The sequence below is a fragment of the Pezoporus flaviventris genome, unplaced genomic scaffold, assembly GCF_033815535.1.
Source record: "Pezoporus flaviventris isolate CSIRO_AGI_PZ_B2104156 unplaced genomic scaffold, CSIRO_AGI_Pfla_v1 ptg000001l, whole genome shotgun sequence".
Taxonomy (NCBI): Eukaryota; Metazoa; Chordata; class Aves; order Psittaciformes; family Psittacidae; genus Pezoporus; species Pezoporus flaviventris.
This window is the reverse complement of record NW_026892549.1, coordinates 61,204,389-61,226,906: the sequence shown is the minus strand read 5'-3', so window position 1 is coordinate 61,226,906 and position 22,518 is coordinate 61,204,389. Positions and strand designations below refer to the sequence as shown.

General features: G+C 43.5%; 1 long non-coding RNA gene across 2 annotated transcripts; it reads right to left on the bottom strand.

The window, feature by feature from the left end:
- Nucleotides 1-851: 851 nt before the first annotated feature.
- On the bottom strand, nucleotides 852-22,518 carry LOC133273292 (uncharacterized). Of its 2 annotated transcripts, XR_009744722.1 has the most exons (5): nucleotides 22,439-22,518; nucleotides 17,799-17,952; nucleotides 9,643-9,690; nucleotides 8,615-8,736; nucleotides 852-1,167 (listed from the first exon to the last, which is right to left on the bottom strand). It is a non-coding gene; the product is annotated as an uncharacterized LOC133273292 (long non-coding RNA). The 2 variants fall into 2 exon arrangements; XR_009744721.1 differs by lacking the exon at nucleotides 9,643-9,690 and having other exon boundaries at nucleotides 853-1,167.

The window sequence follows — 22,518 nt, the reverse complement described above, 5'->3', positions numbered from 1 at the left end:
CACTGTTTTTTTTACAAGATGGGAAATATAAGATTTATTCGCTAGCCTTATACAGTTTAAAAATGCTTCTGTAAATAGATCATAGGACTTTCGTTGGTGAGGACAGAAAGTACCTCAGAAGCAGCAATACACAGAGATCAACTAAAGCAGACAAGCATTGCTTATATAATGGCCCTCCAAAGAACCCCAAACAGAAGATTTGCTTTCACCCAGAACGTCACACAGCTGCAGAGGTTGTGCTTTTGCAGAGTCTGAAGGGGAAAGTAAGATTAAAAGCAGAGTTGTTTTTTTTTCCCCTTAATGCTCCTTAATTTTTGTCTCATCCTGCCCCCTGGTGCACAGGTCTGCTGCTTTCACACAGGCACATTTGTACAGCCCTGCGTCTGTTACAGGTATTTGTGAAAAAGAATGTGTATCACTTAATGTGGGAAGGATCTTATTAAATACTAAGGGGAATACAATAGTATTCTTATTGATTTATCTAAAAATTAACAAAGCATCTGCAGAATTTTCAGTGCTGCAATATACATTCTTTCTATTCCAGATAAGTATTTAATGATCACCATTAAGTGAGAATGGATAGTAAGATATATATATATTTATATTTAAACTTACAACGTTCATTATTGAATAATGTTTCAGTATGAGCTCAGGATATAGCATCATCTACAGCATGAGAGAAAGATTATTTATTTACATGTCACAGATTCCTTTCTTTTGTTTCTAGAAGGATCAACAAAGATGCTAGCACAGACCTGCTGTGCTGTAGCACCTTAGGAGCTAGAAAGGTGGTTTGGTCCTTCCTACCTGTTAGATCTAAAGCAGAATTAAAGGCTAAGATTTGTCACCCATTTAACTGCTGCAATTCTACTCTTACTTATTCCTCATTACTTAGAGGAATGATTTCCTCTAAGAGTTACAAAATAAGATACTACCAGCACAGGTAAATGCTAAGTTTAGTCTCTTCAGCATACTCAGCCATGTTTAGGTTATTTTGAGGCAACAAAGTTTGCAAAAGCTCACTATGGCCACATGAATGGTGACACCAGGGTGTGACATTGGAGTACACTCACCTCCCCATGCTCCAGGAACCACCACAGGCCTCTTGATCAACCAGAACAGTCTTAGCAGCAGCCAGAGCCTTCTTCAGGTGCCTTCATCATCCACCTAAAACCCAAACAGATTCTTTATATCTTTCCTTGGTTTTCTAGTGCACAGAAGTGCACCAAAAGGAGCATGACCAGCAGATTAAAGCTCAATCCTGTTCTCACCCAGGCAACACAAATAAGAAGTAACTTGTAGAGGCATATGTAGGAACAAAACACTAAAATAGCAGAAAATATCAGAAACCAGAGCAGAAGCTTTATGTTTTCCATATGCAATGTGGCCTGGGTTCTCAGCTGGTGTCGAGCAGTGTAATCTCCAAAGCTCAACTGCTTTGCACTCTCCAGGAATCCAGCCATGTGTGACAACTTTGGGCAAAGGGAAATTAGACATTTTACTACAGCTGCATGACAATTTGCCTAAACTGTGAATTTACAAGTTGCAATCAGGTTGTTCCGCCCCACACAGGCATGTGAAAACACTGCAGGCTACACGACTTACAGTGCCCCTGCCAGATCCAAAACCTGGTAAGAAAGGGTAGGTTGCAGATGATGACGATCTGCTACCTGCAAACTAATACCAGCATGTTTAGAGAACAGTTTCTTATCACTGGGTATTACCACAGGACAAACTTTTCACTATTTACCCACCCAACCCAGATTAACTTGTGCTCAGGCATTTAGGGATTATGTGTCTTTAGGAGCCTCAGATACTGGGGTACACAGGATTGTGCTTTCAGGGCCATTTGAAGGTTTATTTAAATAACACTCTCACTACACAATTAAAACCAGTTTGGTTTCAGTGTAGTTAACCTGCCAAGGGTACAAGTAGGTGCTATACAGTCTAATTTAAAAAAAAAAGTTCTCTCCCTTTTGCCACTGAAACACAGACAGGGTTCTGGTTCACCTCCAGTGGCTGCAAGTGAGTTAGCCCTCAATTTATACAAACTTAATTCTAAATAGTTCAGATGAGGAAGTGATTCTGCAGTCCTTGCTTGTGTCAAACAGGATACAGTCAGGTGAACACCACCACTGATTTTAATAGTCTAACTGTACACAGGAAATAAGTAAATAAATTAATAAATAGGAAGCTTTACAAAATGAGAAAGTATCTTATTTTTTGTGATTCTGGATTATAAAACACTACCATGCTTAACATTGCTGGCTGAGCCATCCAGTCCATAAACAGTTTCACTGACACAGAATCCCAGGACCTTCAGTGTTGGAAGGGCCCTCTGGAGATCATCCAGTTCAATCCCCTGCCAAGGCAGGGCCACCCAGAGCAGAGCACACAGGAACATGTCCATGGTGGGTTTGGCATGGCTTGAGAGGGAGACTCCACAACCCCCTGGGCAGCCTGTGCCAGGGCTCTGACACCCTCACGTAAAGCAGCTCTTCCTCAGGTTGAGGTGAAATTTGTGTGTTAGTTTGTGGCCACTGCTCCTCAGTCCTGCTCAGGGAAAAGGCAGATTGACAGCCAAACAGCCTGTGACTTGGAGCAATGTCCCTGAAGCCAGCAATTGGGATAGAACAAGTCCCTCCTCTCAGGCACAGAAAGGACCCCTCAGAGACCAGCCTCAGTGTTAAGTTCTGCAGGAGCTGCAGAACAAAAGAAATACCCACTTAGCAAGCTCTAGGGCTTTCGAGACCTTCTTGTGTAACACCTCTCTTCTTACCTGCTGTGATGTTTCAGTGTTTTGTCTGAATGCCCAAACACAGAATTAGAGCCAACCAAGGGAGGCAGCAAAGGCTTTGGACATAGCTCCCAGGCGTGCTGCTTCACTTCTTGGGGTTGCTCACCAGGACAGCAGACTTCTTTCATCAAACCAAAAGATACAGCTGGGAGGAGGGGAAAAAAGAGAGGTTTTCAAGACACATGGATGTTAATGGCTTTTCTGTGCCCCAAAACTGTTTTTCCAACCAGCTGGTCTGTCAAATAGAAGGCATCACATCTGCCTATCCATCTTGCATACTCACCAAGCACTTAAAGAATTAGACAAATAATTCTATTAACAGATAGGGCTGGTTGGTACTGATATGGAGAAAACTCCAGGAACAAACTTGCCAACAAAGTTTTCAAGCTGACAAGCAGGTATTCTTTATTGCGGTGCCAGGAGACATGGGGGATAGCTCCTCCTAACGTGTGTCTCCCCACTGCCACACAAGCCATCCTTTTATAGCCACTGGGCATACATACATATTCATGAGGCTACATATGGATTACATAATTTTCCAAAAAGTTCCCCGCATGCGTACAGAATTGTGGTCGTGGTCTCTGAGGGTCGTTTACTTCTTCCAACAATCTTCATCACTTCTGGCAGCCTTTGAAGCATGCGCAGTAGATGCTCATACCAGTTTAATTGGTTCATTAGCACCAGAGACATAATAATCCTCCTATCCTCCTACTTATCAGTTAGTTTAACTGTAGCCCATCCTAGACACCTGCGGTTCCCAGATACTCCTTATCCCTGTGTCCTATTCTTCTAGACTGTTTTTCGTAAACTATGTCACAACTATAACAATTTATCTTGTGAGAATTCTCAGTATGTTCTCTAGCTGTACTCTATTTTTTTTTCTCTATGTATCATGCACCTCAGTAATTTTCCATTGCTACTGTTACAAAGCCATCAAACTTAACATTACTTAAATCTAATTCTAAAGGTTTCTATATTCTCTTTTGTGATTTTGTGCCCCCTTGTTTCAGTACACGTGTCTTGGCTCTGGACAATTTTTGTTGATGGTCCTCCCTAAGCAGTGTGCAGCAAATTCCCTGCAAAACTTGTATCTGTTCCTGTTAACTAGGACCACAAAGGACAGTTTCTATAGCCTCCCAAATTCTTTCCCTCAACCCATAAGGGGAAGAGGATAGTGAACCTAAAGTAGGAAGATATTCTGTCAATCTTGTAAGAAACCATGAAGATGTTCCAAGGGCTGGATCAGCTCTGCTCTGGAACCAGGCTGAGAGAGCTGGGGTGGTTCAGCCTGGAGAAGGCTCCTTCAGGGGAGACTTAGAGCAGCTGCAGTGCCTAAACGGGCTCCAGGAAACCTGGAGAGGGGCTTTGGACAAGGGCCTGCAGGGACAGGAGAAGGGGAATGACTTTAACCTGCCAGAACAGGGGAGATTAAGATGAGCTCTTAGGCAAAAGCTCTTCCCTGTGAGGGTGCTGAGGCGCTGGCACAGGGTGCCCAGAGAAGCTGTGGCTGCCCCATCCCTGGCAGTGTTCAAGGCCAGGTTGGACACAGGGGCTTGGAGCAACCTGCTCTAGTGAAAGGTGTCCCTGCCTGTGGCAGAGGTTGGAGCTGGATGAGCTGTAAGGTCCCTTCCGACACTATGATTCTGTACATGTGAAGAATTCTAGAGAAGAGACTACTTCTGTATGTATTATCACTAAATGGCTTCCATATAACCATCAAGTGTCTTGAGCACAGTCTCTAGAAAAGAATCTGCTTAGCAGTGTTAAGGAAAGCAGAATCCATCAGTATGTGTATGCTTGTGAAAGAAAGAGTACCAGTTGCCTGGACAAAGAATAGGAAAGCAAAATCCAGTTGTGCAAACCTACCTCTATTAACTGTTCCTCCACTAGCCCCTGCAGAGTTGCCAAGCAGCTCTGGGTGGGGACGCTGGGTTTTGGAGGAAGCCCCTTGCTTTTAACTGGCCTCTTCCTCCTTTTCTTTGTCGTTTCCTTGGTGACAAGCTCCCAACCCCCTCCTTTGCTGTCCGAGCGGCCTCTGCACAGTTTGGGCCTGCAGCCACCAGCCCAGCGCCTCTCGGCCTCCCTAGCGTCTCTTCGCGTCGTCTGCCTCCCTCCGCCCACCAACCCGCTGCAGCAGGGCACGGCGTGCACAGCCCGGTCCATGCTCACCTCAAGAGACGAGCGGAGGCAGCTGGGACACTCGGAGCTCCGCGCTGCCGCCCTGCCCTGCCCAGCCCAGCCCAGCTCCGCCCGGCTGCCACCACAGCGGCCTCGCCTCACCTCACCCTGGGCCCCTGCTCTCAGCGCGCGCGCGCCTTCCCGCGCAAACTGCCACACCGCCCTGCCCCCCTCCCGCCTTCTTCCCGTCATGGCGGTGCCGGCCCGCAGCGCCTCCCCGCGGCAAACGGCCGGTGATGGACGTCGAGGGGCTCGGGTGTGCCGGTGTCCGCGCCGCGGCTCAGACACGGTTTCCTTCTAGAAGTTCCTGTACAGAGACAGAACCTTCCTTGTGTGCACCTGCTTCTTAATCTTTGATACATTTAGCACGTAAGCTCCACAAAGGGTCATTAAATCCCCTGATTTTATATTTAGAAACCCACAGAACTTATCCCAAACCCACAACCATCCACGTTTTACCTGAAGCACTGGGAAGCCCATCACCCCTTTCTCCAGTCATAAATACACCTATGTGACTTGCCAGAATTTCACCTGGAACACCATAGACCCACATGAATATCGTCGCGGGACTCGCCTTCTTCCCACCAGGAATGTCTCTTCTGCTGCTGCTGTTGGGTACATTCCTCAGTCATTTCCGCAAGTTCTATTACGTGAAAACCTGGCCTTTTATTAAAGTAATGAGGTAACTTTTAAACCTGCATTCACTTATAAAAAATACATCTTCTTAGGAAGTTGTTTATATGCCAAGGAGTGATACCATTATTCCTGTGACTTCTCCAAGAGAAAAACTATAATGTTATTTGTGCTACAGCAGTGATTCTGTCCCCTTAACAGTGTCTGACTTTGCTGGGCACAGTAAATTCATGAAACTTCAGTGACTTCCTGGCTCTAAGAGGTCACACTTTAAACAATACATGGAGAAAACCCTGGAGTGTTAATATTGCATGCACATGCACCAGAAGGGATTATTCTCACCATGCATGAATTAGACTACACACTCTTGCTACTTGTACTGAAAGTCCTCAGTCTAATACCACAGCTTGCAGGACTGGAGGTGGAATTACATTCTCTTCCAAAGCCTGCAGATTGAGTGCTCCCTCCCACCCATTCCACTGTACTGCTGCCAAAGTTCACTCTCACTGGTATTGTCATTTCTAGTTTGAAAATGCTTTCAGATTGCAAGAGGCTGCAGTGGAAAAAAAAAAATCACTGACATGAATTTGGCATGCTTCTCTGTGAGCAGCAGAGGGAAACTGCCTGCATTGCAGCATGACAGTCAGCATCCCCCATGGGTAAGAGCATTTGTTTCCCTCATCTGAGAGCAGCACACAACATAGCTGCGCCAAGAGCCATCGTTCACTCTCCTATCAGTGGTCAGCAACAGGGGAAAAGGCGGACTTGGTGAAATCTAGCATGCTGAGCTTGAATCAGCCAGGATGGAGAAGACCTTTAAGATCATCAAGTCAAACTGTTACCAAGGCCACCACTAACCCATGTCACAGCTACCAGAATTTCCACAGAACAAATAATATGCAGGGTCTGGAGCATTTCTGCAGCAAACTCCTGACCTGCAAGTCCAGGTGATTTGAAAGCAGTGCCCTTACAAGCAGTTTCCAGTCTGATGAAGCCACTTTAAAATCATAGAATCATAGAGTGGTTTGGGTTGGAAAGAACCCTAAGATCATCCAGTTCCAAGCCCCCTGCCATGGGCAGGAACACCTCACACTAAACCATGTCACCCAAGGCTCTGTCCAAGCTGGCCTTGAACACTGCCAGGGATGGAGCATTCACAGCTTCCCTGGGCAACCCATTCCAGTGTCTCACCACCCTCACAGTAAAGACTTTCTTCCTTATATCCAATCTAAACTTCCCCTGTTTCAGTTTTAACCCGTTACCCCTTGTCCTTTCACTACAGTCCCTAATGAATAGTCCCTCCCCAGCATCCCTATAGCTGCCCTTCAGATACTGGGAGGCTTCTATGAGGTCTCCACGCAGTCTTCTCTTCTCCAGGCTGAACAGCCCCAATGTTCTGAGCCTGTCTTCATACAGGAGGTGCTCCAGTCCCCTCATCATCCTCGTGTCCTCCTCTGGACTTGTTCCAACAGTTCCATGTCCTTTTTATGTTGAGGACACCAGAACTGCACACAATACTCCAGGTGAGGTCTCACAAGAGCAGAGCAGTGGGGCAGGATCACCTCCTTCGACCTGCTGGTCACGCTCCTTTTGATGCAGCCCAGGATACAGTTGGCTTTCTGGCTGTGAGCGCACACTGAAGCCGGCTCATGTTAAATTTTTCATCAAACAGCACCCCCAAAAAATCTGTTATGCTTGTCTCTACTGAGAACAGTTTTTGGCATATCTTAAAAACATTGTAGAGTGGTTCTCAGTTTTGAGAAGCTTCGTTTCTTCTTCTTATGCTGAAGATGTTTGAGCTTCCATAGAAGGACTAATCAAACCAAAAGAATACTCTGTCATAGACTGTGTGTGGACCAGATGTGCTGCTGTTGATGTTACCAAGAGATTTTTCCCCCAGTGGGTTCATAGGAACAGGAAGAGGCCATATGGTAGTAAAGATAATTTACATAGCACCTTTTAGCACTGAATATCACAAAGCACCTTGCAAGTCACCTACTGTTCAGGAAGAATTTCACTCAGAACTGAAATGCACATACCTTTAGGGTAAAACTTGGCAAACACATAATAGACACAGTAATGCTATGAAACAAGTAACTTGCTGTAAAGAATAAAGCCATAGCAAACTTAATCCTGAGAGGAAGATGGGCAGACAAATTCTATCTATAAATCAGTTGCAATTGGCACAGTTTCCCCCTATATGCAAAGCAATACTTTTTTAAAACTAGTATCTCCTTTTTAGTAAGTGCAACCCTGTTAAAATGATCTGCAAATATAGACACTGAAAGTGGAACACAAGACCAAGTGGGCAACTTCTTATTAGTTCTGTAGACATTTACTGTACATATGCACAGTAAATGTGCATCCATCACCTTAATCTCAATGTCCCAGAAGGTAATGTGGCCAAGAAAAGTTGTTCTAGTTTTTTTATACTTGTAACTAGGAGGTAGTTTAGGAGGCTCTAGGCAGTTTCTGATTCTGTCACAAATATCACTACAGAAGTCTCAATAACCAAGAAAAAGGAGGTGTTTAAAATACAATAACATTTTCCTTCTATCCATCTTGGGGAAAATGAACAGTAGGAGAAAGAACACATGATAAAGTGCGATCTGCATCAGAGGCAGTAAAGAAAACAGTACTGTCTTTTCAAATCAACATAAAATTTCTTTACTGAGGTCTAGTATTTAAAAATGTTCCCTTCTTTGGTTACCATTCTACCACTTCCAGACTGATGCTTTCAGCCCAGAATCTGTCTAATCTCCAGTAGGTACATTCATATTATGTTTAAGTGCTGTAAGAAGGCAATTCTAAATGCTGCTCAACAAATGAAATGAATATTAAGTAGACAGACACCATGATTTAATTTATGTTCTATATTTATAGAGCTCCCAGAAGAACTAACTACAAAATCCTTCACCGCACTTCAAATGAACCTGGAAATGTAGTTTATGGAAAGAGACTCTGGAGACAAGGATTTTTGAAGAACCTGGAAAGTTCAGCTCCTACCTTTTGCTTTTCTGTTCTCAGAATTGCTGTCCTGTCCATGCACAGTAACTCAGGCCTGGTCACACAGTCATAGCAGTCTTAGCACCACGTTTACCCTTGCAACCTAGCTGCAGTGCTCCTTCCTATCCCAGAAAAGAGAAAGGTGTAAAGACAACGTTACTGACTCTGTAATAAATGAGGTAACAAGTAAGACATGTAATAAGTGACCAGCAGGTCTTATCTTCATCCCAGCACTGCAACTTTTATAACCAAGAGCACAACATTTTCAGCACAGCTATGGGACAGCTGAAAAACTTCTGGGTATTAAACTAGCTGCCAGTTAGGAGGAAAGGGGTTTCTTGGAGCTGTTCAAACCCTTAAAATTGACTATGACAAGACAGAGCATCAGGATATTCCTGCTCACTCCAAAGGAGTAATAGCAGAGGTTGTACAGCAGACACACTTGAAAATCATGGATTAGAAAAGACACCAAAGGTTTCCTTGACTCAGATGTCCAAGGGGGAGCAGCACAGCCATGTACTGAAGTTCTGTACTCTTACCCCAATATGGACCTGATAAGCATTCCTGGGAAGTGTGCAGGAGCAGTATTACTCCACAATGATGATGCCCATTTCCATGGTGGTGTTTTGTTCTGCCTCCTGATGTACTTACAATCAGAGGTGCAGAACAGGATGAATCCAATGTGCTCAACCCCCAGGAGCAATTTGGTTTTTTTCATTTTTAAAGTAAGAGTCATAGGCACTAAAAGGCTGTGAAATTACTATTATTAAACTACCTTTAAATATGTTTAATGGCACCACATGCTGACTCAGAAATTCCTTTCCTCCAAGCCTATAGAAAGCGGAGGGCTTAATTGTGAATGCTTTATTATTGTGTTGATAAATGTACCATAGCATTCATGCCCTTTCAGAAAAAAATTCACACAGGCCCTTTTTCATGCAGTGTCTTAAAGATAAAACTTCAATAAATCTCCTTAGAAGAGCAATCTGAGCTTCTGTAGTAAAAATAATAATAAAACTAGCACTTACCTTACTTTAGATCTTCAAAGTGCTGTTTGGATATTAAGCAATTTGTCCCTGTTGCCAAGGATTTTAGTTTGCATTGGACAGCAAGTAGCAGCAGGTATCTTCCCACCTCCCTTTCCCCTGTCTCCATTAGGGTTTTTTCTCCTTCCTGTTCTATTACACATATGCTAGATTGGCTTCCCTGTACATGGGAATTCCAGACATCTCTTCCTGATGCTACTGAATGGTTTGAATTTGCTTTTACCAGCCAGGGGAACCCATCAGACATCTATTATTTCTAAGATTTCTCAGGAATGGAAAGGAGAGTCAACTTTCTTCTAAAGCCTGTTCTCTTGCCGTAACACTGAGATGCCATGAGTATGTTTTACAAGGAAATATCCCCTTCTTTCTAGCTCCAACGCCCTTATTTTCTACCAAAACTAGTGAAACCAGGGGGAGTAGCACAGTATTTGTGCTTACACAAATACAAGGATAAATACTATTGCCCTCAGTTTGTATAAAGTGACAATTCCTGCTGTTTATAGGAAACCACCTCCTTTTCAGGTAGCAGGAAGTGCAGGGAAAAGAGTCAGAGCTGCTTTACAAACTGGGGACCACTGTACAATAACCGAGATTTGCAGAGCCAGAGCCTGTCAAGGCAGCAATGCCAGAAAGCAGTTGTACTTCAGATGTATTGCGCTCCCACCCCACCCAGAACCTCAGAAGCTGGTACAGTCCTGGCTCCTCTTTGCAGCACCTCTTTCTGTATGTGTTCAGAAGTGTAAAGTAAACCACATCCTTGGAATTTCAAATTATACCCCAAGGAGACTGAGGAGTTTGCAGATGTAACCAGCATGAATTCAGTACATTAATTCTGCAGGCAGAAGAGCGTCCAATGTCCAAGTGCATTACAGCCATTTATCTTCTGCTTATCCAGGAAGATTTCTATAAGCTTGTGAGGGGAACATTGTCAATAAACATGAAAATAAAACCACCACAACCTTGGCTTGAGGAATGTTTCCCAAAGGTAAGGATTACCATCACCCAGTGATGCAATCCTGTTTCCAGATGGTACCAGCATAGAGACATGGCATATCCACAGCAGCTATGACTGAGCTGTGAACCTTGTATTGCTTCATTGTTTTCTCTCCCTGTCTCATAGAATCACATCATCAACCAGGTCAGGAAAGACTTTTAAGATCAAGTCTAACCTGAAAGTGAGAAGCATAATAGTACACGTCCTGAAAGGGCTCTGCCACATGCTTGGTTCCCAAGGACTTCATGGCTTCCCCTGCAGAAGTGGTTCTGATAGGTTGTGTTAAAACCCAGCCCCCTGTTTGTAAGACCAATACAAATCAGTAGATGTAGAGGAAACAGCTGCTGCACAGTGATCATTAAGGTCCTTTCCAGCCCTTAACTATTCTATGATTCTATGATCTTACCCTTTGCCAGTACTAGTAATGACTGCTCCAAGAAGATGCAGACAGGATCATAGATCGTACTAGATAGAGTCACAGAATGGTTTGGATTGGAAGATGTCAATTACAGGAATTAGGTATGTATTATTGGTAGAGAAGAATTGATACAGCTGAAGCAAAACCATGAGATTTTGGGGGTCTGAAAGCATGAAGCAGAATTGTTTCTCTCTGATGGTACACAGCAAAGATTTCTGAGCTGATTTATTACATAGCTTATGAAAGATCAACACATGTACAGAGAACAAATCACTGTTTTCTTTTCTTCTTCTCAGAACCATAACTGAAGTGGAGGCTGAGACGGAAAGGAAACTCTGACTCAGTTTTCAAGGGCAGGTCTCTTGCTACTTAGCGCAGGAATTGTTTGAGTTTTCTGTTACGTTCTATGCTGCCATCATCTGGCTCTTTTCAGAAAAACTGACATTTTCCAAATCTCTGTTACCTCCCTCCAGGCCTGTTTTCCTCTGGGTAGGAAGTTTCAGTGATTCCTGGGAAGGTATTTCACAGCAAAGATTTGCACTTGTCCAAACAGCAAGCTTCTCTCTAGCTACCACAATCCCTTTTGGCTAGGCATCCAGCTCCCTTTGCCTAACTGAGCACTCAGGACAGAGGGAGGATGTTGATTTATGTGTCTTTTCACACTCCAACCTACTAGTCTGATTCTAGCTCTTCTCAATCATCCAGCAGAGGTTCCTTGCTAGCAAGGCAGTTACTTTTAGCATGCAAGCCACCGGGGTCCTGACCGTGTCCTCCTAATTTAGGGAACACAGACACCTGGTCATGGGAAACACCTTTCTTCCTACAGTAAAAGGGGTGTTCCCAGCTCTTCCAGGGATTAATTTCAATACAAACAGATCTCTGAGGCAAATACTATCTGCTGCCTGACAGGGCAGTGATAAAAGGTGAGAGAATCTTTCCAACCAGCTTACACTGACCCAAGGCCACACTGCTTCCAAGAGATACAACCTTCTCCTCCTTCCCATTCGACTAGCAACCAGAGTACTGTGTAAGGCTTCAGAAACATTGCTCTGCCTAAAAATTGGATTTCTGATGGCTAATAAAGCTCTCGGTGAACCATGAAAGCAGTGATGCTAATGCAGACGTGAGGGAGAATGATACGTGCAATAAACTTGGCATTGTCTTTAGGCTGCAGCACACCTAAAGAAAGTCTTTTATTTTTTTTTGCCTTTCCAGTCATAGGAGGGGGAAGGAATTGTTCCTCAGCTCCATCTAAACCTCCCCTGGTGCAGCTTGAGGCCGTTTCCTCTTGTCCCATCCCTTGTTCCTTGGGAGCAGAGCCCAGCCCCTCCTGGCTCCATCCTCTTGTCAGGCAGTTGTAGGGAGCGATCAGGTCCCCCCTGAGCCTTCTCTCCTCCAGACTGAACCCCCTAGGTCCCTCAGCTGCTCCCCATCACATTTGTGCTCCAGGCCCTGCACCAGCTCCATTGCCCTTCTCTGGGAAATATTGGGTATTTTCTTTACTCCCTGTTCTTCCCAGGAGCCCTCTGGTCTCTGCACATGCCAGACTAAAGTAGACTGAGCAAAACATACCCAGCTTCTTTGTCTCCCTGCCAAAGGATTCACCTAACCTGTTATGTAGGTGGGAAGAACAGGAAAGCAGGGCTGCTTGCCTCTCTGCTGGCCAGCCACAGCCCAGTCCCAGTGCAGAACAAGAAGATACCACACAGAACACTTCTGTTGTACAGGAACTGCAAACAGGCAAAGAGAGCACATCAATCAGTGTGCACTTCTTGACAGGATACTAACTGATCACCACAGGGAGACAACAGCATGGGGTTACTGGGAGACATTCCAATATGCTTCCCTTCATTCCTTTTCCTGAACCATTGCCCAGGAGATGTAGGTAAGATAAGCCTCTGCTGGACATGTCCCTGTTTTTCGCAATAGGGAACTACTGCATCCAAGGGAGACTTTGGGGCCTGTAGTTTAGAAATGACAAATCTTGGGGCAAAACAGGAAAAAAGGGCATATTTAAACAGGGACTGTAAGGGCAAACCTAAAGGGCGAGAAGGAGAAGGGAGACTTGGTCTTAGAAACTTTAAGAGCAGCTGCTTGGATTTAATCCCCACAGCTCAACCTTGGAAAATCTGCAGAATCAAAACTGAAATTAGAGAGACCCTTCCTTAATGACTAAAGTAAAACCATGGCTAATACTGGGTATGCAGAAATGACCATGCATTCTGCCCAAGCAGTAACTGCAAATGACAGCATGCTGAAGTTTACAGAGCCTCTGTTTGCTGCTTAGTTTTTATTGACAGAACAGAGGTGGGACAAAGAAGACAGAGGATGTGACAGCTGAATTAAAGCTCCATTGGGAATTCAAATCTGAATTGGATATGAATGAATGCATGCAGGTCTTGTGCTTCTCCTAAAGACCTCCACTGACCTGAATACGAGCTGAATGCCTCCCTCATGCATCCTGGCAGAAATGGACTGAGACTTCCAGACCCATTTAGGAACTAGCAGAAATGGACCTGGGCTTCCAAGGCTTTAAAGAAATCCCAATCCTATAGAAGCAACACCGAAAACGCACGCATACCTCTGTAAAAATACCCATGTCAGCACGGTTAAACATTGTAGGCTTGAGAATACCTTGCATACAGTTGTTTGCAGAGGAAATGCAGACAAGTCCTTTATTGGCCCTGTATTGTACCACTGGCATTTATTTCTTATGCAGCCAGTTTTCCTAGCCTTGACCTGCTTAACTTTAGAGCAAGAAGCAGCAAATCATATAGAAATATGTGGTGAGTGTTCCTCTCTTGTGGATTAAACCAACCAACGAATGCTTCATTTCATTTTCCAAGCAGGCTTTCTTATGTTCCTGGAGAGTGCTGATGCCCTGTGATATCTGAGCAAGACAGCATTAGGACCATAGACATGGTACTCCTCCTTGCTTTCTTGATAAAAGAATAATGAACTCAGTGGTGCAGAAGCAACACAACATGCCTGTACGAAGGCGACCTCAAAGCCCACTCAGCTACTACACTGGTGTGCATTAAAATTAATGAGTTTCTGCTACAAAAAGAAAGAGGTAAGAGGTGTCCTTAGGTGGGAAGGAGATCTCTGATCTTGTGTTATAGCACAGCCACTGAGCTACAGAATCCTGCACTGCTTAGTCTCAAATACATTTCTTTTTTAACAGGGGAAGCAAGGACAGGCTGAATACACTTACTATATCTATTGAAAGAGGGGATAGGAGAACTTCTCATTTGCATCTTAAGCACCTTCCCATTAGTAAAGACTGGACTGCCATTAAGACTCTTTTTTTCTCCCCTTTTATATAGCTAATAGAGCAAAAAATTGGCAATATTGAATGCCAGGCAGCACCTGAGGCTGCTAACTCAGCCAATACAGCCACAGTGCTTAATGGATCTCAATTACAGAGCCCTTATTTTTTGTGCATGGGAACATCTATCTGGAGGTCAGCACATTTCATTAATATTTTTGATTAACGCATCCTTCACAGTGGTTTGGAGCTTTTAATGCTCCCTGGTTAATGAAGCAACATCCTGAAGCAGCCATTAGCTTGGGACATAATACGCATTCAAAATTGCTGTTTCATTAAGACAGCTCACTTTTACCCCAGATTCTTCAAGGCTTCATCCAACTGCAAAGAAGAGTTAGTAACACCCTGTGACACTAACATCACTTTGAAGCTCCTGTCCTGCCTAAGTGTTCCAGCGAGGAACAAAAGTAACAAGCATGTTTCACATCTGAAAAGCACGTCAAGTATTTTATGAGCTCTGCTCAAGCCGTTTGCTTGGATTGAACTTCTAACTGGAAGACACTTTACCACAGACTACCTGAATTCCACAGAAGAATTGCCTAAAATCTTAAGGAAGGTCACTTCCTATTTTTAGGTGCTAGAGACACATCAATCTCAGATACATCAGTGATTGATAGCTTTGGCCATAGAATAAAATTACAAGTAAAAGTCAGAAAACCAAGATCACCTCAAAACTGCTCTGAACTATCCCATATGCTCCAAATATTCTCTTATTGGCGAGATCTGATCTCAGACTACTCAGATTTGACATTTATGCACTTTCTGTCCCAGAATTCAGTGTAGCCTACAGAGAACTCAGAGAAGGGGGGAAAGAAGTTCAGCCTGCTAATGTATGGAGCTTTCCAAATGTAATGCGCCTGTGATTTATGCCTAAAAATCTTTGCCATGTCACTGGTGCTGAACTTACTATTTCTACAATATACCTTCCTCAGTCTGCAGGCTGTTTCTGGTCTAGTTTAATCAAGTTCAGCCTATTAAAAGTATGACATTATTTTGGGCAGTTATTTTGCTTATCTCATTAAACCCAGAAATTTGCTATACTGCCATGCCATTAAATCCCAGACAGTCGAGGAGCATTCAATTAGGACTGCATTATTCATCATTACTTACATTTAGTTTTCCTTTAGTCTCAATACCTTCAATCTTTCTCAAAATACATACCACACAAAGAAACATGGCATCTGAAGGTCAGCCTCTATCACTTCTTTTAGGGAAAGAGATTTTTTGGGAAGGCAGGAAAGAAAATGGAAATGAAAATGTGTCCCAGAAGCCTCCAGAAACATTATTTAAATAAATAACCTAAATACAGTTGATTCCAGCTTCTCCAGTTAAGGCAAAATAGAACCCCAGCACTGAGCAATCTGCCACGTATTCAATAAAACCTCAGACTGGGCTCTGGCAAGGAACTGATTTCTCTCTTCCTTCCCTCCTAATATAAAGAAAGTTCAATTGGATGTGTGGAAACATAATTAAGAGACATTTCCACAATGGAAATGGAGCTATAAACACTGGTACTATATGAAGACAAAAGTCTCAATATAAAGTAAAGACAAAATGGTCAGTGGTCCTTAACATATATCTGTGCTAGAGAGCAGTTCAGCTGAGAAACACATGGGTGTATTGGTGGATGATGAGTTGACCATGAGCCGGCCCTTGAGCCAGGAGGGACAAGAGTGCCCTGGGGTGCATCAGGAGGAGTACAGCAGCAGGTAGAGGGAGGTGATTCCTCCCCCTCTACTGACCCTGGTGAGGCCACAACTGGAGTACTGTGCCCAGTGCTGGGCTCCTCAGTATGAGAAAGATAACGAGATGCTTGAGAGGGGCCAGTGGAGGCCACAGGGATGCTCAGGGGTCTGGAACGCCTCTCTTATGGGGCCTGGTTATTCTGGAGAAGAGCAGCCTGAGAGGGGGTCTCATCAATGCAGATCAATAGCTCAAAGGCGGGTGCCAGGGGGATGGTGAGAGAGGTGCCAGGGGGATGGACAGCAGAGAGTAGTCCTTATTTACAGTTCATAATCTTGTCAGCAGGAGTCACCTCTGGGAAATGGGCTGTGCTGATTGCAGCTCCCATCAGCCAGCACATGCACCATGGACTTGGACCCAGCTTGCCACACAGCTGGTATTCCTGTGCTAACCAATGCCTGTGACAACCTACCTTTAATTAGAGCACAAAACACAGAACAAGATCCCAGCTGGCTTTTGAGTATTTCCACATCGCCAAGAGATCCCACGTAGAATCATAAAATGGTTGGGGTTGGAAAGGACCTTAAGATCATGCAATTCCAGCCCCCTGCTTCAGGCAGCGACACCTCACACTAGACCATGTCACCCAAGGCTTTGTCCAACCTGGCCTTGAACACCACCAGGGATGGAACATTCACCCCTTCCTTGCGCAACCCATTCCAGTGCCTCACCACCCTCAACATCACCAAACTGGAAAGAAGTAAAAAGACAGTGGCTTTCTGGGATAGTTCAGAGGTTTACAGCCATATTCTCTAACCCCTGAAACTTCCACTGCAAGTGGCAATGGTCCTCCACATTTCTGACCAGTTCACAATTTCCCTACTTCCTTAACTCTCTGCTCCTGACCCATCTATTTAGAGAAGCAGCTTTTCCAGACTTTCAATTGTCTAACATACAAGGGGTGATGGGTTTAAACTAAAAGAGGGAGATTAATGCTGGATGTGAGGAGGAAATTTTTTACAGTGGGGGTGGTGAAATGCTGTCACAGGTTGTCCAGAGAGGTGGTGGATGCCCCATCTCTGGAGACACTCAAGGCCATATTATGGTTCTGTGCAACCTGATCTGGTTGAAGGTGTCCCTGCTCATTGCAGAGAGTTGGACTAAATGTGCTTTGAATGTCCATCCACCCCAAAACATTCTGTGATTCTGTAATACTCTTATTGTATCTCTAAGAAAATTCAGCATTCCTGATCACAGCAGTTCAGTTTTAGAATGGATTTGCTGTGATTTTTCCTGAAGACTCTCAACAGACCTATTTCACTTACAAGAGTTCATGACATTTATGCTTATAATGCTTTGTAAAAAGCAACGTTATCACCTGCCTAGCATTATCTGTCCAGAAATTACAGTAAATCACCACAACCTTTACCTCACCCACTAATTCAGTTAGGCTACTTCTAGAACAAAGGGCCACAATAAATGCCAAAGCAAGTGCTACACCCCCTTATAAATCACACAGCCCCAATTCCCTTATTTAACAAGTTAAATATTTACTAGATTATAGCCAGCAAACAACACATTAGGTCCCTTAGACAACCACTGATTTCTTAGAGGTAAAGCCTGTAGCAAGTATTTCTTAGCCCCACCATGAACGTTTCTAAAATATCTTTTTCCATCTGCTTTCCTTGAACTCCCAAAAGAAAGTTAAACTTCACCTGGATGGATATGTGCATTCCCAAAGCACAATAGCACAGCATCAACAGGATTTAGCATCTCAGACTGGTTTTCTTCCAGTCCTTTTACCTTGTCGCCGATTGCAAAGGCATTGTGATAAATGTGACATCGAAATGCAGTCCCGTGCTTTGGTTTCTGAACATCAAAGACAAAGAAGGTAAGATCTCTATTTCTTCACATCTATTTAGGCTGCACACCACTCTTCTTAAGAAATATGGCTACCAAAATCTGTCTTTCCATAGTATTTTGATCCTGCTCTTCATTCTGTTTTTCTTACTAAATAAAATCCTGGTTTATGCTTCCCCAGTTATCTGGATCTGGATTATGAGGTCTTGTGCTTTCAGATGTGGGAGGAGAGGACTGAGAAATATGTGTGTTATTCCATCATACCTTTAATGCATTTATGCAAGTTCACAATGGATGAGTATCTATTTCAAAGGTAGAACTACACAAATCTTGAAATATCTGTGTGACTGGACTATAGCTGCTCTTGGGAGACGGGGAAAACAGGACAGAAAGACAGGGCAAGGAAAAAGGAGAAGGGGATGCTGCAATGTAGTTAAATTTAATCCAAGTGTCCTAAACCTTCTTCTGTGACATTAAAACATGTTAGAGAGTGATTTTGAACACAGAAGAAACACTGTGGTCAGGGTGCTGATTTGACTAACAGCAAAGCAGCCATGCATAGCAGGAATCACAGCTCACATAGAGATATACAGATTGGGTGTTTTGGCTTTTATTTAAACCACAACTCTTACCGCCAGAACTAGGACTATTTTAATGACAATCTAATTAGCCACATCTGGTTAAACCATTCTGTTTGCTCAGGAAAGGCATCAAAAAGCATTGTGAGGAGAGCCATCACTGAGAAGTATAAACAGAGACAGCTTTTGCCTTGCTCTGTGGATCCTCCTGGGGTAATGGGTGGACTTGATGATCTCAAAGGTCTTTTCCAACCTGGTTGATTCTATGATTCTTTGGACACCAGAACTATGTGCAGCACTTAATTGCCTTAAACATGCCCCACACTGAATTTTCTGCTGGTTTATGTGATGGTTCCATATTCGGAGCTGTGTTCTCATGAAGCTCATGTTTGACCGAACTTCTGAGTCCTGAACATCCCTAAATGATAACTCCTGCTCAGCTTGCCTCACTCTCAGCATAGGTTATTTCACCTTTCAAACACTCTGGCACCTTAATCTTCACTTTAAGTTGCTGAAAACAATTTCTATTTTTCCAGTGTTCCCTGTTCCATTTTTCAACTCCGTACTTTTTCTATAGACTTCACCTGCACAGATGAGGCTTCTTTTGAATGCAGGGGCCTGCTTTCTGCATGGCTCTTTACCTCTCTCTCACATCCTGTTTTAATAGCGATGCTCAGAAGATTCATTTCAGATTGAACTCTCAGAGAAGGGAATGAACCACAGCCTTTTTTCCCTGCTTTGTGGTAAATTCCAACCCTGGACATCCATAGCTTGGGACTGGTGTTGGTAGAGGCTTTAGAGAAATAAGCAGATGAATTAAGAACTGGTTTAGAAATTACCAAGTTTTTCCCATGCTTTTTAATTTCTCACTCATTTAACTGTAACTGTTTGTGTTCATGTTTTCATCTAAATGATACACATAACTTACGGGGTTTTTCTTTTAATGTGCTTAGTTATAAATCAAACTGTTCCCATGCAGATTGCCACAGATTATTGTTTCTACCTGTAGAATCCCAGTTCCACTCCCAATCAACACAATCATGCACATAACATAACAAGTGAAATTAGTACATCCAGGGAGAACTGGTGAATGGACACAAAGACGAGAAAGAACAATCAAAGCTGATGAACACGGTGTGAATTACTAGGACACTTCGCTGGGCTCTGAATTAGCTGTAGGTGTGTTTACATGGCTCAGGAAGCAGACATCAGCATTATCTTGGGTAAGTGAAGAGGTAACTGTGTACACAGCAGTAGCCAAAAATGCAAAGAAGATTTATAAAGGCTGAAAGTGTGAAGAACAGAATGTTGGAATTTCTAGAAAGCATTAGCACAAATTTATCCAGAATACCATAAGCAGTGATTTCTGCATCCATTGAAAGGATTTTTGAGAATTAGAACAGACTTTGGGAAGGGTAAAAATAATACCTGAAAACCAGGGAATACTAAAATCACTTATTTTAGGTACAGTCCAGAACGCAGCACAGTAAGGAAGATCAAACTGTCCATCTCTGTTCAAAAAGGAGGTGGCACCTCATAAAAGGTGGAAAATCAACATAATCCTTTTACACTCACTGTGTAGTCAAACTATGGAACCCGTTGCCACAAGAGGGTGTTGAAATTCATGATTCAATATTAAGGAAGGGATCAAGTAATGACTTCCAGAATTTTCAAGTATAATTCGGAGATCAACTTTGGAAAAAAGTTATTTCATGTTTCCAAATTCAAGCCAAATTTTGCCAGAGATAGGTAAGGGATCCATGAGGGTAAAGGGAAGGACAGACTGATTATTCTTTGTATCAGTACTAGGCTGTGCAGTGTTGGGAAAGGGATAATAGACATAGACGCATCTTGGTTCTCTTCCAGGGTGGCACTTCAGTTCTCCTAGAATAGACAGTAGCCAACAGTCCAATAAACTCTCCTGAATGCTCCTATTAAGGGGGATGAAGAATGGAGATTAAAATGAAAATGCACCATAAATGCTTCTGGTCATGTTAAAATGTTGATTTAATATATTTTCAAAGTGTGTGGACGCATTAGACTTGTTCTGACCTGCGTTGTTGTGGGGTAATTTTTTGTACAAAGACTCAAGAACATTGCTTTGCTGAGAGGAAAACCAGCACAGCAGAAAGAGGTTCTGTAGTCAGCAGAGGGAGTCAGCCACTTCCAGAAAGCTATTCAGCTATGTTACACGTGGCCAAAGTGCCCCCTGGAGATACCCCACTCTGCTGATCACAGTGGGAATCTGACACCTACCCTATATCTATACTGAGACATGGACATGGAATTGGTGGAACAACATTCTCCAGCTAACTTAATGTTGGTGTGTAATCTGTTAACTCTCAGTATGGCTCTCTCAACACAGAACTGTTCTGCCAGCTTCCTGTGAGAGGCATGAAGCAAATGCAGGTTGTTACATAGTGAAGGTTTTCACTGACTCTGGTTTTAAGAATGTCCCTCATTTTAAACAGCAGAATAAATCCCACCTCAGGCACAGAGAAGGCTGGAGCCAAATTCTGGCAGCTTCAGCCCCACCAAGTGGTGTTGATTTCTACAGCCTTTTTCCTGAAGAAAGGATGTATAAAGTTGTCCCGTGCTCCTGTTGGCTGAAGCGTCATGGCAAGTTCCTTTCAGAAACCCAAGACTGAGATGAATTTCGAGGTTTTCCAGTGTTTCAGCAGCCTCCCCTCTTCCAACCTGTGTCAGGAAACTGGTTTCTAAATAGCTGCTGGTGGGACTGTGTCAGAAGCGCACAGGACACGGCTATGTAGAGCAAAAGGCAGATAGCAAAGAGCAGCACTGTGATTGCCTGGCACTGTCCATATCACCTTCAAGCTGGGACTTGTATAAATCAGTACCAACCAGCTATGTAACTGATAGCAAAGCGTATCTACACACACAGCAACAGGAGCCTGTGTGATTTCACTAGTTTAAGTACTTGTAAGCAGCAAAGAAAAGGTGCAATAGCTCATGTCATGAAGGCCTGAAGGCAGAAGGGTTCTGGGGAGGGTAGGAGGGCTGGGTGCTGGGGGGAAGCATGGACTGACTCAGAGTGGCAGCAGTAACAGCCTGTTTGACTGCGGGACTCAATGGCAGCAGTCAGCTCAACACCAATCCAGCTGCTTCCGGGTAGTGTTTTCTGTAACAAACTAGAGGTCTTTGAATCAGGGTGAACTGGTACAGAACGTGGCTGAAGACTCAAGAGAGGTGGTTCCCTGTGTTTAAAGATGCTTCAAGTTTTGGAATTCCAGAGGGAATTCACAATCCAATATGGAATTAATTAGAGTGTCAGATTCTCTACTACTGCATAGTACCATGCATGCCAGCAGACAATGTGATTCCTAGCAAGCACTATGAAGGTGTAATTATAGGGGGGTTTCTACCTGTAGCACCAAAACTTTACTTACTATCATGTTGGAAAGGTTTCCTTTGCTTATGCTAGAGCAAACACAGCTCCCTTCTGTTTAATTCCTGCACTCCTTTCCCAAAGGCTAGATGGCAAGCGGTAAGCATGAAAGGAAAACCACTAATGAGCAGTACTTATCTATTAGCCGTTACCTAGGGAGATTCCCACTCCATCTGTTGACTGAGAGATATTTCAACAGGAAGATTACCCAGATCTGATAAGGAATATTTCCAGCATAGGCAGGTCTCATGCTCAATAGGTAATAACATTAGTCTAACATCTAAAGAGTGCCAAGCAGTACAAACAGGTTCAAAAATCTTTGATTATGGATTCACTCTGGCATAAATGAACTAAACCTCAGTGGTGCTACCCTGATAGCTTAATTCTCAAATTCATCCTACAATGGACAAACCGCGCATTAAATGCAAAGTCAACAGAGAGCTCTGGGCAAGTTAAATCGTGGCAGAAGAGGTGAATTTTTTCCCGGTTTACTTTATAACACTCTACTTACCTTTGGCCTGTAATAAAATCCATGAGATGAGCAGAGCAATTTGCAGGCATTTAACAAATAGAAGAGATAGGAGGGATCTT